The sequence below is a fragment of the Rhinatrema bivittatum genome, chromosome 6 (assembly GCF_901001135.1).
Source record: "Rhinatrema bivittatum chromosome 6, aRhiBiv1.1, whole genome shotgun sequence".
Classification (NCBI taxonomy): Eukaryota; Metazoa; Chordata; class Amphibia; order Gymnophiona; family Rhinatrematidae; genus Rhinatrema; species Rhinatrema bivittatum.
The window spans coordinates 296179293-296194479 of record NC_042620.1 but is presented as its reverse complement, the minus strand read 5'-3'; the positions used below and the strand labels follow the sequence as shown (position 1 = coordinate 296194479).

The following is a 15187-nucleotide window of genomic DNA, read 5'->3' as shown; positions in this document are numbered from 1 at the left end:
TTTGTTTTTCTCATTTCTTCTCCCTGCAGCAGATCACCTTTGTAAGAAAGCCTGTCCGTACCTACTGTTTCCGTCATTGGCTGCTACGCTACTAAATGGATTTGATCTACAATAGCTAAAGTAAGGAACTAAAAGATAGTGCTAAGCGTGGGAAGAGGAATGTGAACTAAAAGCATGGATTCAGTCTGTTGTCAGCGATGAGAGTAAGGCTATGTGCAAATTTTGTAAGTGTGACATTCGTGCACATCACGCAGACCTTCTGCAACATGCAAAAAGTTAAGCTCCTTTGTCATCTATGCGACTCACAGACATTGGTGTTTCAATTTCACGTGTTTTGGGGTTTTTTTTGAAAAAAAGTGCTTGTTCTTTCATGAAAACCTGGCATCCCTGCTTGGGGCAGTGGTCCCCAGCACGGTTCCCCCCGGCCATGCGGTTTCCCACGGAGAGGCCCCCTGTTGGCTCTCCCAGCCGCTTCCCCGCCCCCCTGCCCTGAGTGATGGCTTAGCTGGAAGGGAATGCCTGCCGGGCGGACGCCAGTGGAGCCTGACGGCAGGGAGAGCTGCCCTCGCACGGGCTGAGCGGAGACAAGGAGCGCCCGGATAGGTGAGATGAGCCCCCCCCCCCGCTTCAGACTTTCAGAATCGATGAACGATCCGCGGCTGCCTGTTTCCAGCTCCTGGGAGCAAAACGTGATGCGGGACGTTTGTGGAGTACTTTTCTGTCCAGATTGAAAATGAGTTTAACGGCGCCTGACATGGGGAGCTAGGAGCTTCCTCCTGCTGCCACTGATCGTGCCTCCAGTGCTGCTTTTGCCACTGACTTTCTGTGTCACCTTTGGCAAATCCATTATCCTCCGACACTTTCTGTCACCCTCTGCGCTTTCACTTCCTGTGCCCCCGCTCTTGTTTGCCCACCTACAAACACAATTGCCCCTTTCTTCCCTTTTCCAGTTCGGCTGGAATTGCAGCATTCGCAATGTGATTGTGCACCTCGGAAGTGGCTGCACGCCCAGCATGTTTGCAAAGTGCTGATTGGGAGCTTCCGTTTGGGCTGGAGTGAGGAATTGTAGAAAATCTTAACAACAATACTGCCTTCCCCTGCCTCGGGTCCTCTTTCCAGTGATCACATGCGAGGCTGTAAGGCGGCTGCTGTCTTCGGCTCCTGTCGATGCCCGAGTGAGGGGCTGCTGGGTAGGGGAGAATGCGTTTACAGCTTGGGTAAGGTTTGTGCGCAGGGTTGGGGGGAGGCTTGGTTTGGAGGTCTCTTCGTCTCTCCAGCAGTCTGTTTCCCAGCTCACCACCTGCACAGCTCTTTAGCCCAGTGCTCTCACTCTTCATGCCCCTGCCTCCTCGTTTTTTTCTCTCACTTTCTTTCCCTCGATGCTAGGAAACCATGCTTTTAGGATTGATTGATTGATTTATCTATTTAATTAATTAATTAATTAATTAATTAAGGTTCTTTTAATATACCGATGCTCAAGACAGGTCTTATCGTACCAGTTTACAAAAAACAAGGGGAAACCAATAAACATAGGAAGCGAAAAAGTTACATTAAAACAAGGAGATCAAACCTGGCTTTTGAAGAATGAGAAAGATTAACAATTTCTATTCTAAATGTATAGAAGAGACTATAGGCAAGGGAGCAGTTGCTTTGCTGATGAACTTAAATACATATATACATTGCAATGTTAATGTACATGGTGGTTCTAGAATAGCGGGTACTTAATGTAGATGTTGGAGGATATCTACCGGGGGGGGGGGGGGGGGTAGAGGTCCTTACAGGTACCATGGATTTCTTCAGCAATAGGCTTGGGCGAAGAGCCTCTTCCCGCCTCCCTCAACCTTTTCCAGTAACTTTGTCAACACATCTCTGACCCCCCCCCCCCCCTCGGCCTGTCTTCCTATCTGAGGAAAGAAGAGGGGGAGAAGCCCAAGCCCTGGTGGCCATAGCAGTGACCTAGGAAAATAAAGAACTCGCGAGGTTTGTGAGCTAATATCCTGGGTTGCCACTGAGTTTCTGAGCAAGTCCTTGCCTATGTACTAATTGAATGGGCATTGGTTTTAATACAACACATTGAATGCATGTACAAAGCCTGTTGAATGTTAAAACCTGATGTACCATTGTTGCTAATTTTAATGCTAGATAGACCCCCTTTGTAACCCTGTCTCTGTTTACTCATCTGGAATGTGGTAATTATAGTAGTAACGCTGTTTATTTTATTTTGCATTTTTCTCCAAAAGCCAAAACTGGTAGCCAGACTTTGCTTTGCAGAACTGGGTCCTGGTATGTTTTTGAAGTCTTCAAAGGTAAAGGATGAAGTCTGAATGAAAAGGCGCTACCTAGTACCTAGTGCGGGGGGTGGTGAACTGCCCCAGTCTGGCGGAGCATCATGTGGTTCACCTTTGCCTAACACCCTCAGCATCAAAATCAGCTTTCACCAGCTCCTGGACTTGGAACCGGAAGGAGTTAATTTTCAGAGCTGAATTCTGCGGCGGGATCACAGTTGGCACAGCCCCGCAGAATGAGAGGTGCACTTTTGCTCTAGTAGCTTTCGTGTCTCGACTGGTCGCTCACCTCACTTCTGCATACAGAGCACTGTGAATAGATCCCTATGTGTTCAGAAAAGCCTCTTTGCAAAAGCAGAGCAAGGACGTGACGTTTTCCTCGGTGGCCAGCGCTTGAATCATGAACCAACCCCAGCGTACCTTGGCATGATACTGCTCAGGTCTTTGACTCATTTCAGCCATCTGAAGAGGCGGCAGCTAAAGTTAGCCCTAGCAATAATCTTCTGCTAAATTTAGCCGGTTCTTTGTGGGGAGCAAAGCTTTAAGCTCATGTGCTGCTTGCTCTTTGCTTCTTGTCCGCCGAGCATTGTACTTCACTCGGGGCTGTTCACAACACACAAAAAAAAAAAGGTCAATGTTGTTAAGCTTAATACCACCTTTCTTAGCGCCTGGTCATATGAATCCAAAACAAGTGGGTTACGCACCTCTACCAGCAGATGGAGATGGAGCAAGCTGACGTCACAGTACATATACCCCTGCAGTGACATCAGCCTGCCAGTATTCTCCGTCTCCAGCAGATGGTGGACAAATCAAATTTAAACTAATAACTGGAAGGGGGACAATAAATAAATCTACAGCTCTAACACTAAATTTTAAAAAGAGAAACTTTGGTAAAATGAGGAAAATAGAAAAAAACTGAAAAGTGCAGCTGCAAAGGTTAAAAGTGTTCAACAGGCATGGACATTGTTTAAAAATACAATCCTAGATGCGCAGTCCAGATGTATTCCATGCATTAATGTTGTGAGCAGGCTCTTACCTGGCGGCCGGGCCACCGCTGTTTCCTCGCGACCCAGAAGCCGTCCTGGAGCCGCGTTCCTGCTTTTCTTGCGGCCCAGAGGCCACCATTGTGCCAACTTCGTCCCGGCATGGCAGGAGCTGTGCTGGGGTTCTCCATGCGGCAGGAGACCGCCCTCGACATCATCTTCACCGCGGCAGGAGCCACGGACTTCAGCATCTTACTTGCGGCATGGAGCCGCCACCCACCCCATCTTCGGCAGGCTTGGTGCCTGCTCCTCGGCTGCAGGACACTGCCTTGCTCCACCTCCTTGAGCAGCAGGATGCCGCCACTTCAGCGTTGGGCCTGCTCTGGCTGCTCCTCTTCACTGCTTCAGCAGGTCCGCTGTCCAGGGTCCTGCACCTCTCCTGCTTCCTCTCCTTAGGTGCAGGGCCGCGTCTCCTCACAAGCTTTAAAGGGCCAGTGAGGGAGTGGGCCCTGGATGACCTCATTTCCTGGATCCGCCTCTTCAGCCTAAAAAAGGCTCTTCAGGTCAGTCCTTCATCGCCTTCGCAAGGAGTAAGTTCTTCTCGGAGCTGGTCTCCTGAGGATCTCCATTTCCCGCTTCTGCCTGGTGTTCCAGCTCTTCTTGTTCCATGTTCTGGTCTCTGCACTATGTCTTGATGTTCCATGATGTTCAGTTGTCTGTCTGTTTCTGATGTTCAGTTGTCTGTCGGTTCTTGCTGTCCAGATGTCTGCCTGTTCCTGATGTCCTCAGCTCCACTGATCCGTCCCTCGTGGTCCGCAACCAGCCCAGCTGGGTTCAGTAGGGCGCATAGTGGCCCAGTGGTCTGTGACCAGTCCAGCTGGACTGTGTAGGGCACTGGTGGGTCATTCCATCTGACAGTGCCATGGAGTCATCTCATCTCTTGCCTGACCTGCCTTGTTCCTTTCTGCCCCGTTTTCTGTTTGGCAGCTCAAGACTCTGGACCTTTCGTTGCCCCTGGTACCAGTCTCGGTTCTGGCCTGTCTCCGAGCCGCCATTCCGAGTTCTGTACACCGAGCCTGGGAGCCTGGGGTTCTGTTCGAGTCTTCGGAGGGCTTGTCTCTGCTTCTGCCCTTGCCTTGTCCTCGAATGAACTCTGTCTTGCCTGTCTAAGTTGTGGACCGCGACCAGCCCGGCTGGGCTGAGTAGGGCGCCCTTCGGCATTGGCCTTGAGTCTTCGTCTACCTTGCATTGCCTGATGTCTTCGTCCGCCTTGCCACACCTGATGTCTTCGTCTGCCTTCCCACGTCTTGTTCCACGTTTCTGTCCAGCCATGACCTCTGTCCGGCCTGCCGCTTCAAGCCACTACCCAGAGGCTAGCACGAAAGGTCTTGGAACAGTCGGAGGACCATTCAGAGACCATCATTGCGTTGATGGTCTCACCTGGGCGTGCAGGGTCGGTAGAGGTCCCCGGTTCTTCAGTTCTCAGACATGGACCGTCTCGCCGCAGGGGCACACACATCTTGTCCCGTGCTGGGGAGCGCCCCTTAGCGCTTCCTTCCATTCACAGAGCAACAATTAAGAAAGGTGGAAGGATGGCAAAACGATTACCGGCATGGTTAAAAGGTGAGGTGAAAGAGGCTATTTTAGCCAAAAAAAATCCTTCAAAAATTGGAAGAAGGATCCATCTGAAGAAAATAGGATGAAGCATAAGCATTGTCAAGTTAAGTGTAAAACATTGATAAAGCAGGCGAAGACAGAATCTGAAATGAAGTTGGCCATAGAGGCAAAAACTCATAATAGACATTTTTAAAATATATCCAAGAAACCTGTGAGGGAGTCTGTTGGAGGTGAGGTAATCAAATTTGCAGATGATACAAAATTGTTCAGAGTAGTTAAATCACAAGCAGATTCTGATAAATTACAGGAAGACCTTCTGAGTGGAAAATTGGGCATCCAAAGGGCAGATGAAATTTAATGTGGATAAGTGCAAGGTGATGCATATAGGAAAAAATAACCCAAGCTATAGTTACACAATGTTGGATTCCATATTAGGAGCTACCACCCAAGAAAGAGATCTGGGCGTCATAGTGGATAACACATTGAAATCATCGGTTCAGTGTGCTGCGGCAGTCAAGAGAGCAAACAGAATGTTGGGAATTATTAGAAAGGGAATGGTGAATAAAATGGAAAATGTTATAATGCCTCTGTAACGCTCCATGGTGAGACCGCACCTTGAATACTGTGTACAATTCTGGTCGCCACATCTCAAAAAAGATATAGTTGCGATGGAGAAGGTACAGAGAAGGGCGACCAAAATGATAAAGGGAATGGAACAGCTCCCCTATGAGGAAAGTCTAAAGAGGTAAGGACTTTTCAGCTTGGAGAAGAGACGGCTGAGGGGGGATATAATAGAGGTGTTTAAAATCATGAGAGGTCTGGTTAATGTGAATCAGTTATTTACTCTTTCGGATAATAGAAAGACTAGGGGGCACTCCATGAAGTTAGCATGTGGCACATTTAAAACTAATCGGAGAAAGTTCTTTTTCACTCAATGCACAATTAAACTCTGGAATTTGTTGCCAGAGTATGTGGATAGTGCAGTTAGTGTAGCTGTGTTTAAAAAAGGATTGGATAAGTTTTTGGAGGAGAAATCGATTACCTGCTATTAATTAAGTTGACTTAGAAAATAGCCACTGCTATTATTAGCAACAGTAACATGGAACAGACTTAGTTTTTGGGTACTTGACAGGTTCTTATGGCCTGGATTGGCCACTGTTAGAAACAGGATGCTGGGCTTGATGGACCCTTGGTCTGATCCAGTATGGCATGTTCTTATGGACCGTTAGATGACCAAGGGGTTAAAGGGGCTCTTAGGGAAGATAAGGCCATTGCAGAAAGACTAAAATAATTCTTTGCTTCCGTGCTTACTAAGGAGGATGTTGGGGAGATACCAGTTCCGGAGATGGTTTTCAAGGGTGATGAGTCAGACGAACTGAACCAAATCACTGTGAACTTGGAAGATGAGGTAGGCCAGATGTAGTAGGCCAGATTGACAAACTAAAGAGTAGCAAATCACCTGGACCAGATGGTATGCATCCTAGGGTACTGAAGGAACTAAAAAATGAAATTTCTGATCTATTAGCTAAAAATTTGTAATCTATCATTAAAATCATCCATTGTACCTGAAGACTGAAGGGTGGCCAATGTAACCCCAATATTTAAAAAGGGCTCCAGGGGCGATCTGGGAAACTATAGACCACTGAGCCTGAATTCAGTGCCGGGAAAAATAGTGGAAACTATTCTAAAGATCAAAATCGTTGAGCATATAGAAAAACATGGTTTAATGGAACACAGTCAACATGGATTTACTCAAGGGAAGTCTTGCCTAACAAATCTTCATTTTTTTGAAGGGGTTAGTAAACATGTGGATAAAGGTGAACCGGTAGATATAGTGTATTTGGATTTTCAGAAGGCGTTTGACAAAGTCCCTCATGAGAGGCTTCTAAGAAAACTAAAAAGTCATGGGATAGGAGGTGATGTCCTTTTGTGGATTACAAACTGGTTAAAAGACAGGAAACAGAGAGTAGGATTAAATGGTCAATTTTCTCAGTGGAAATGGGTAAACAGTGGAGCGCCTCAGGGATCTGTACTTGGACCGGTGCCTTTCATTATATTTATAAATGATCTGGAAAGGAATACGATGAGTGATGTTATCAAATTTGCGGATGATACAAAATTATTCAGAGTTGTTAAATCACAAGCAGATTGTGATACATTACAGGAGGACCATGCAAGACTGGAAGATTGGGCATTCAAATGGCAGATGAAATTTAATGTGGACAATGTTATTGTTTGTAAGATTTTGGGTGGACCCTTGGACACAGTGGCTGCTGACCACGCCCATGGGGGGAAGTCCCAGGAGGGGCCACAGGTTAGGCTCAGTTTAGGACACACAACACAGATAGATCTTTTATTAACAGTATTGAGGAGCCACCAGAGGTGGCAGTAGTGAGCAGAGATGAAGCCTGGCTGGGCTTGTAGTCCCTCAGGGCTCTGGAACAGCGATCCCACAATGACTGTGCTGTAGTGAAGAGAAACTGAGATAGTGAGTACAATGAAGTATATGCAGGGTTCTGGAATAGAGCCTCATTGGTTGAGTACTCACACAGCGGTTTCTCTCTGTAGGAATCACAGGAGCTGGAATAGAGGCAGGCCCTCAGATCCAGTACCTGGTTTCAGGGAACAGCTCTGAGAGAAGTAGATGGTAACTCACTGATGGTGTAGGCAGTGGTATCTTCCAGGCAGAAGTGGAGTTCAGGCAGCGAGTCCGGGAACATGGGCCCTCGAGGAGCGAGTACCGGTTCCAGACAGTGACCTGAAAGAGAAGAGAGAGGCCCCCGAGGAGCGGGTACCCCAAATAGAGTAAGTCCAATAATGGAGAGGCAGAGTAGCTAGGTACGGAGAGTGAATCCCATCCGTAAGGAGTTCACCAGTACGAATACCTGATGCTAACTTGATTAGCTAGCAGTAGCGTAGGCTTTTTGTATCCGGGATGCGTGATGTCATCACAGGGGGACGCCCCTGAGGTTCGCGCCAAAGAAAGTATTTGAAGCAGGGCCGCGCAGCGCACGCGCTCTAAGGCAGCTGGATAGCATGGCGGGAGGCAGCGCCCAAGCCAGACCGGGGACGCCGGAGAGGACGGCAGGCAGACGCCGCGGCAGCCAAACATCCGTCAACCGTGGGAGGAGTCGCCAGAGAGGTAAGGAGGGCGGAGTGGAGACGTCGGGCAGCGACAGTTGTAACAGTACCCCCCTTCAAAGGGCGGTCTCCTCTCCAGGTACCAGGTTTAGGTTTTGAAGGATGCGCGAGATGAAATTGACGGAGCATCTCTTTATCAAGGATGTTAGCCTGAGGCTCCCAAGAGTTTTCTTTGGGGCCGAAACCCTCCCAAGAAAGGAGGTATTCAAGTGTTTTGCCTTGTCTTCGGACATAAAGAATCTCTTCGAGCTTGAATTCTAGGTCATCTTCTGCGTTGATGGCAGGTGGTTCCTGAGTCTTGGAAGAGAATTCACTGAGTATGAGAGGTTTCAAGAGTGAAACGTGAAAAGCGTTGTGGATGTTTAGTCCAGGTGGTAACTTCAGACTGTAAGTGATGTTGCCAAGACATTGGAGGATTAGAAATGGTCCAATGTAGCGAGGAGCGAACCGAGTGGAAGGTAACTTCAGTCTGAGATGTTTGGTAGATAACCAGACTTTGTCACCGGGTTTGAAGACAGGCGCTTGAGAATGGTGAGCGTCATAGAACTTCTTAGCACGGTCACTCGCTTTAACTAGCATGTCTTTCGTCTGAGTCCACAGGTTATGGATTTCATCAGCAGTAGATTGAACTGCTGGGGACGTCACTGAGAACTTCAGTGGAAGTGGCAGTGTTGGATAGTGTCCATATACCACTTCAAAAGGTGTTGATCCAGTTGATGTTGCTGGATGAGAGTTGATGCCAGGCACAATATGCTGGAAATCTCCAGTTCGTGGAGGCTCCTAAAGAGATCGTGGCTGTCCTGGTGCACGAGATCTTTAAGGAGTTGCTGCTGAGGATCTGGAAACACCACCTGACAGTACCTTCTGTAAATGGGAAGGCAGGTGGGGTTTGCCTAGTCCAACAGCCTACAAGATTCGAAAATACTCAGCTGTCACACCAATCGGTAGTGGTCGAATCCTCTCTCAAGAGGGCCAAATGCTTGGACCCATGCCTCAGCTCCTCCAGGGAAGGATCACAGAGTGAAGGACGCTCTTGGGAGAAAAGTATTTCAGGGGCCATGTTCATGGCACACATCGCCTCCTACCAGCTCTACATGAGCCAATACTTGTGCAACCTCTGGAAGCAGGTGCAGGGGGCGGCCAAGTGACTGCCTCAGCAGCAACAAGACCCCTTCTTATCACTGCTGTGTCAGGGCCTGGAGTTTGGAAAACACGAGATTCGTTCAACCTACAATGTTTTCTAGATGGCAACAAGAGTCTCTGCAGTGGGAATCAGCTCCCGCAGAATGGCATGGCTCCGGGCCTCTGATCTATGACTGGAGGTTCAGGAAAGACTCGCTGACAAGTCGTGCACAGGAGAGAATCTCTTTGGAGTTAAGGTGAGGGATGCGGTGGCCCAATTGCGGGATCACCATGAAACCCTCCCACAGCTCTCCGCCAGTACTTCAGATCCGCCCTCCTCAGCCAGGAGGTCTGTGAGGCAAGACCAGAGGAAGTACTATCCTCCAGCTCCTCGCTCCTTGTCACAGAGGGTGAGCTCTTGTGGTCAACCCCGGCAGCAGTGAACGCCCAATCTCCAGCCGGTGCCTCCATCAAATCCTGGGATGGGGTTTTGACTGGATCGTAGGGAGCATGAGCCAGTCACCCGCACCCGAGATGCTGGACCCCCAGTTGGGGGCAGGCTATGGTTCTTTGCAAATCAGTGGCCCAGTATAATCTCGGACTAATGGGTTCTATCCATCTTCTGTCAAGGATATTGATTGAACCTATTGGGTGTCCCGCCAAATTCTCCTCCGTGCCCGTTTTGGGGGCCAATAGTACATCAAGAAGTACTGTTAAGGGAGCTCTCTGCCCTCTTAATGGCCAGAATGGTCGAACCTGTCCCACCAAGGCAAAGCGGGCAGGGATTCTACTCCTAGTACTTCCTGATTCCAAAGAGAACAGGGGGAATCTGTCTCATCCTAGACCTATGGGCCTTGAACAGTTTTCTCACAAGAGAAAAGTTCAAGATGATTTCCCTGGGCATCCTGATTCTCCTCCTGCAAAAAGGGGACTGGCTATGCTCCCTCGATTTAAAGGACGCATACACTTGCTTCAAGATCTTCCCAGGTCACAAGAAGTATCTCAGATTTGTGGTGGGAAAACAGCACTTCCAGTACAGAGTGTTGCCATTTGGGCTAGTGTCGGCCCCATGTGTCTTTACAAAATGTCTGGCCATGGTGGGAGCACACCACCTCCGCAGGCTGGATGTGCATGTTTTCCCTTACTTGGGTGTCTGGCTGGTCAAGAGCACCTTTTAGGCAGGGGCAGATCAGTTCATGCACTTGTCCATCCTGGTGTTGGAGTCACTAGGGTTTGTCATAAACTACCCAAAGTTCCATCTCAGCCTGTCACCTCTACTGGATTTTATAGGATCCCTGCTAGACACGGCTCAGTCAAAAGCTTTCCTTCCACGATCCAGGGCGATCACCTTGGTGTCCATAACGACAGTTATTGAACAGAGCCAGCAGATGTCAGCTTGATGCATGTTGAGTCTGCTGGGCCACATGGCCGCAACCGTCCTTGTTACTCCCTTGGCACACTTACACATGCAAAGCCCAATGGACCCTGATGTTGTAGTGGTGCCAGGCCACTCAAAATCTCCAGGCCCACATCCGAATCACTCCATCTCTCTGGGATCTTTGTCCTGGTGGCGGGTTCTCTCGAATTTTGAACAGTTAATATCTTTCCAAACTCCCCCTACCCAAATTGTCCACCCTGGGGTGGGGAACTCAAGTAGAGGGGTTCTGGAAACAGGGCCTGTGGTCTGCCCAGGAAGCACGGTGTCAAATCAACTCCTTGGAGCTCCAAGTGCTCAGGAACGCTCTGTGGGCTTACAGAGATCAGCTGTCCAACAAAATTTTCCTGATCCAGACAACCAAGTCAACAAGCAGGGAGGCACAGGATTGTACCTCCTGTGTCAGGAAGCGATCCAGATCTGGTCCTGGGCCCTGTCCCACAGGATGGTACTCAGAGCCATGTATCTGGCCGGAATGGAGAATGTGATAGCAGACAGACTGAGTTGAGCCCAGATGTGGACTTGTTCGCATCCCCCCGCAACAGGAAGGTGACTCAGTTCTGCTCCCTGTACAGGTCAGACGGCAAGCCAGACTCAGACGCTTTGCTCGCTATTGGGGCAAGGGTCTTCTGTACATGCATCCTCCGATTCCTCTGGTGACAAAGACTCTCCTGAAGCTTTGAGAGGACTGAGGGACTATGATCCTCATAACCCCCCATTGGCCGAGACAGATCTGGTTTACACTCCTTCAGGAGTTGTCCTTCTGGAGACCAGTCAGCCTTGAGACTTCCCCAAATCTAATCATGCAAGATCAAGGCAGGGTGCGGCATCCCAACTTCCAGGCCCTGTCACTCATAGCCTGGATGTTGAGAGGCTGATTCTGCAGCTGCTTGATCTTTCAGATGATGTGTCTTGAGTCCTAGTGGCTTCTAGAAAGACTTCCACTAGAAAGTCCTGTGGACTGAAGTAGAGGAGATTTTCCATGTGATGTGAGTAGAAGGCCCTAGATCCTTTCTCCTGCCCCACGCAAAAACTTTGACTACCTTCTATACCTATCGGAGGCTGGCTTGAAAACCAACTCCATTAGAGTTCATTTGAGTTCATTTGGAGCATACCACTAAGGTATAGATTGAAAGCCCATTTCTATATAGCCTATAGATGTACACTCCATGTGGTGCCTGCTTCAGTTGAAGCCTTCCCTAAGGCCTCCCACTGTATCTTGGGACCTCAATGAGGTGCTTGCTCAGCTGACGAAAGCTCCCTTTGAGCCACTGCGCTCCTGTGACCTGAAGTACCTGACCTGAAAGGTCATATTTTTGGTGGCGGTCTCTTTAGCACGCAGGGTCAGCGACCTCCCGACCTTAGTGACTTATCCACCTTATACAAAGTTTTTTCATGACAGAGTGGTTTTGCATATGCACCCTAAGTTCCGGCCTAAGCTGGTGACGAATTTCCATCTTAACAGTCAATCGTCCTGCCAACATTCTTTACCAGGCCCCATTTGCACCAGGGCGAAAGAGCAATGCACTGTTTGGATTGTAAGAGAGTCTTAGCCTTCGATCTGGAGCAGACAGAAGCCCATAGACAGTCCATCCAACCTTTTTCATTTCTTTTGACAGGAATAGATTGGGAGTTGCCATTGCCAAACAGAAACTATCCAGTTGGCTAGCAGATTGCATCTCCTTCTGTTATGCCCAGGCAGGACTGCATCTTGGGGATCATGACGGGGCTCATTCTGTCAGAACCATGGCAAAGTTGTGAGCAGTTCCTGTGGAGGAGATTTGCAAGGCTACAACATAGAATTCTCTCCACACATTTGCATCTGACTACTATCTGGATAGGGATGGCCAACGTGACAATAGGTTCAGCCAGTCTGTCCTTCAGAATCTCTTTGAGGTATAGAACCCAACTCTGCCTGCCTAGAGCCCATTGCTTGGGTTCAGACTGCATCCCCCTTTGTTACCAACAGCACTGTGTTGTTGTGCCCGTTAGCACATGGTAGGTGCTTGTTGACTCCCTTTTGTGTTGTGGAGCAGCCTGTAGCTAGGGATTCACCCATGTGTGAGGACTACCATCCTGCTTGTCCTAGGAGAAAGCAGAGTTGCTTACCTGTAACAGGTGTTCTCCTAGGACAGCAGGATGTTAGTCCTCATGAATCCTACCCACCACCCCGAGGAGTTGGGTTTCTCCTGGTTTTTTTTAATTTTAATTTTATTGTATTCTATTTATGAGACTGAAGTGGGACCCCCACGGATGCATGGTATAGGGCATGCTGGGCATGCTCTGTTTGCCTAGTCAAAGTTCCAAAACTTTGACATAAGTTTTCCGTGCTGGGCTCCATCCAATGATATCGCCCATGTGTGAGAACTAACATCCTGCTGTCCTAGGAGAACACTTGTTACAGGTAAGCAACTCTGCTCTATCCTTCTTTGCTTCTCTCCTTTGACTCCTATCTCTTCTCCCTCACCCCACCCACCCAGTGTTCCAAACATTAATAGATTTTGGAAAAGGGGACTACTGAGGGGGGTGGACACAGACAAACATATCCAAATTATCTCCTATGGTGAAGGCCTAACAAATCTTACAGCTAGAATGCATGTACCTCTTAACAGAGACAGGCATACCCCCTATACTAGGGCATGAGGTACAGTTTACTACTCCATCTCCCAATGACAAACACCTACAGGCTGATGCAATACCATTTGCTAAGGCTAGCACACAGGTTAACCCGCAGTTGGATGCGAGTTTTGGATGCGCATCCATAACCCCTTCTGCAATAAGGAGATTACCGCGTCCAAAACACATGTCCAAACCAGAGAGTAGCCCTTAGCATTCATTACACATAAATGTTGATGAGGCTGCTAGCTAGTACCCCCTTATGTAAAAAATAAATTTGCACCCAGTGCGCACAATTTAACCCTCAAAAATGGACACCCAAATGTTTACAGAAAAATAGAAAAGTACTGCTTTTCTGTGGTTCCTCCGACTTAATATTGTAGCGATATTAAAAAAAAAAAATCTTGACAGCGGTCAGGTTAGGAAAAGGGAAGCTCAATTTACCAGCATCCATTTTCCTAACCCATGGCTGTGCATGGGTTAGGAAAACAGATGCACGTAAAATTGAGCGTCCGTTTCCCTAACCCGTGCTCAGCCACTTCTCCTGGGCACCTGATGCCATGGATGCACTAGGAACACACAATTTTTCTTTTGAACCTTGCAGTGTTTCATCTCAGTTCATATTTTTTTTCTATTTTTGTGGGAGTGAGGACTTTCTGGAAAGGTTATGTGGGATTAGGTTGGGATTCTGCGGTGGTAATTTTGTCTTGTTGTTATAGGGATATTTGGGTTGGGAATCGACCGGAACCGGGTAAACACTTACCGGACTACCGCGGAAGTATAAAATTGAATAGGGGGACCCCTAAGGGGTATTAATTGTGAAGTAATTCCGTGAGGAAAATTCCTGTCGGGAATCTCTGTAGAGCTCCTTAACCCGCGTGGCTACTGCTGTGCGGAAAAAAGAAGACTGAAGGGGGACCCCTGCTGGTTGCAGGGTTAGTGCCATCCTGGGCATGCCCAGTAGGTGCCAGTCAAAGTTCTAGAAACTTTGACAAAAGTGTTCCGTGATTGGGCTCCATCCTGTGATGTCACCCATATGTGAGGACTAACATCCTGCTGTCCTGTGAGAACACCTGTTTCAGGTAAGCAACATTTGCTTTATTTCTGTTTTAGGTTTTAAGATAGGAGAGTTGACTTTGCTTGCAAGTCAGCGCCTGGTGGCATTTGAGGCTCCAGGGTTCTGGAAGGGATGGGAACCCTTCATAGGAATTTAATGTTCTTTGACTTCATGATAAGATTCTATGATGGTAAATGCAGTTACATGCATCTCTATGAATGTGCATGGGCTGTCCTCACCAGTCAAGCATAAGAGACTCTTCCAATGTTTAAAGGGACAGGATTCCCAATATCTTTGTTTCAGGAAACACGACTCACTGATGTGGAGCACCTTAAGCGGGATTGGGTGGGTCACGTATATTTTGCTTCATACAACTCTAAAAATAGGGGTTTCTGTGTATGATGCATAAATCTTTGCTTCTGGAGATGTTCAAGTCTTGTATAGATTTGGATGGTAGATTTGTCTTTAACCTTTTTTGGGGAACCGTGATGATTCCAAAGGGCCATAAAATAATTTCGTTACGTAGGCTAGCCCTTCTGTTTTATCTGTGTGTGTGTGTGTGTGTGTGTGTGTGTGTATGTGTGTGTTACTCTTGCTCTTCAGGACAAAACAGGCAGGACTCGCTGGATGGGTGCACAAAATAATATTTACTGATATTGATTGGAGGAAAATCAATTAAAGTGTATAAATAAAATGTCCAAATACATCCAGATTCCTCATCTTTGTTGTAGTACAAGTTTTAAATGATGTATCCCTCTGATACTTTTTACTGAAACTTGTAACTTTACTGAAACTTCCCCCAAATAAAAGAAACTAAGAGGGGTTTCACTGGCTGGGCACTGCACCCTCCTCTTGAAGGGTCGAAGGGGTGTACAGGTCCTTCCTGCACTTCTGGAGAAGGGGTTACATCCTCCCAAAAGGTGCAGGTCAA

General features: G+C 48.0%; 1 protein-coding gene across 1 annotated transcript in view; it reads left to right on the top strand.

Moving 5' to 3' along the window:
- The first annotated feature begins 493 nt into the window (after nt 1-493).
- SRPX2 (sushi repeat containing protein X-linked 2) overlaps nt 494-15187 on the top strand; it is a 79292-nt gene continuing 64598 nt past the window's right edge. Inside the window, exon 1 of the mRNA XM_029607402.1 lies at nt 494-603. The gene's annotated coding sequence lies outside the window, so the exon portion shown is untranslated. The remainder of the gene's footprint in view (nt 604-15187) is intronic.